A 2,139-nucleotide genomic window follows, 5' to 3' on the forward strand; every position below is an offset into this window, starting at 1 on the left:
ACCAAAAAGATGTTATATTAATATTCAGATAACTCTTGGGGATTCTTTGAGCTTAACCATTGTGCAATAGTACAAGCATTAAAGATTTTATGGTGTAAATTTTAATTGTAAAGTGAAGCTTGTGTTAAGAAAAATTTCCAATTTCTGAGAGATAATTTGAGATTGATTTTATTAAAAGCCCCTACATAATTTTCCTATAGACTGGTGTTTCTCATGTATATCCATGTTAATAAGTAAAATATTATTCCATAAATATAATTTTTCTTGAACCAAAAGAAAACACTCTTTTAGATCATTTCCTATTTCAGATTTCCTATACCAGTATGCCTCTTGGATTCCACAAGGAAAAAATCCCTATTTCATATTGCACTCTCAATGTGCTAAAGAACATTTTTTCCCATGTGATTTGTTAGTGCATATTAACAGGGAATAATAACAAAGGTTTGCATATTCTGATTAGAATAAGGAATATTAGCAGGCTAGAATTAAATATGAATATTAATGCTACAATTGACTACTAAAATAGGCTTTAATTTACAGGAATAAATGTGCTTCTAAATAAGTTTTTACAGACATTTTGAAATGCTAAATTAAAACATGAAATAAACGGTTTTCAGGAGAAAGTTCTCTTTTTACAGTGAAATTTACTACACTTGATCTTAGCCAAAAGGCTGAGAAGCGATTACAGTGAAATTTACTGAAAAATGTTATCATTGTATCTTGTTGTGTTTGACTGAGCATATCTACTTCAGAGCCATGAGAAACTTGTATATACAATATGTATTTTAGGTAAATATATTTTTCCATTACAAATACATAGAGTCATCAGTATTAAACATAGATATTAAGTTTACCTAATGGGAATATTTATTTTTTTCTTCTTATGTTATAGACTCCTTATCAAGTTGTACAAACTATTGCCAGTAGATGTGGATGGTTATATACATTATGCATAAGATAATATGCAATAATACTCTTCTCACTGAAGGACATACATTAATTATTAGCTTCTGGTAACCAGAATCCTTTTAATGGAGTTTAAGCTTTGCTGAAAATAGGATATACACTACTGAATTATAGGTAAAATACTGAGAACTTTTCCTCTATGGTCAGGAACAAGACAGGGATGTCCACTCTTGCCGTTGTTATTTAACATATACTGGAAGCTCTGGCCTCAACAATCAGACAACAAAAAGAAATAAAAGGCATCCAAGCCAGCAAGATGACATGATAATCTATGTGGAAAACCTGAAAGACCACCCAAACCTGCTAGAACTGATACACAAATTCAGTAATGTCACAGGTAACAAAATCAACATACAGAAATCTGTTGCATTCCTATACACCAATAATGAAGCAGCAGAAAGAAAAATCAAGGAATCAATCCCATTTACAATTGCACCAAAACCAATAATATACCCAGGAATAAACCTAACCAAAGAGGTGAAAAACCTATACTCTGAAAACTATAAAACACAGATGAGAGAAATTGAAGATGACACAAACAAATGGGAAAACATACCATGCCCATGGATTGGAAGACCAAATACTGTTAAAATGTCTATACTACTACCCAAAGCAATCCCTATCAAAAGACCAAGAGCATTTTTCACAGAGCTAGAACAAATGATCCTAAAATTTGTATAGAACCACAAAAAACTTCAAATAGCCAAAACAACCTTCAAGAAGAAAAGCAAAGCTAGAGGCATCACAATTCTGGACTTCAACTTATATTACAAAGCTGTAGTAATCAAAGCAGTATGGTACTGGCACAAATAATAGACACAAAGATCAATAGAACAGAATAGAAAACCCAGAAATGAACCCATAACTATATGGTCAACTAATCTTTGACAAAGCAAGAAAGTATCCAGTGGGGAAAAAGACAGTCTCTTCAACAAATGGTGTTGAGAAAACTGGATGGCAACATGCAAAAGAATGAAAATAGACTACTTTTTTACACCATACACAAAAATAAATTCAAAATGGATTTAAGACCCAAATGTGAGACTTGCAACCATAAAAATCCTAGAGGAGAACATAGGCAGTAACCTCTTTGACATTGGCCATAGCAACTTCTTTACTAGATATGACTCCACAGGCAAGGGAAACAAAAGCAGAAATAAACTTCATTATAAT

At 32.0% G+C, this 2,139-nt stretch overlaps 1 pseudogene; it reads right to left on the reverse strand.

Annotated features, from left to right (window-relative positions):
- Nucleotides 1-558: 558 nt before the first annotated feature.
- On the reverse strand, nt 559-683 carry LOC115938767 (U2 spliceosomal RNA; annotated as a pseudogene).
- Nucleotides 684-2,139: the final 1,456 nt, after the last annotated feature.

This window comes from Leptonychotes weddellii, chromosome 7, assembly GCF_054177405.1.
Source record: "Leptonychotes weddellii isolate Sample4059 chromosome 7, ASM5417740v2, whole genome shotgun sequence".
Taxonomy (NCBI): domain Eukaryota; kingdom Metazoa; phylum Chordata; class Mammalia; order Carnivora; family Phocidae; genus Leptonychotes; species Leptonychotes weddellii.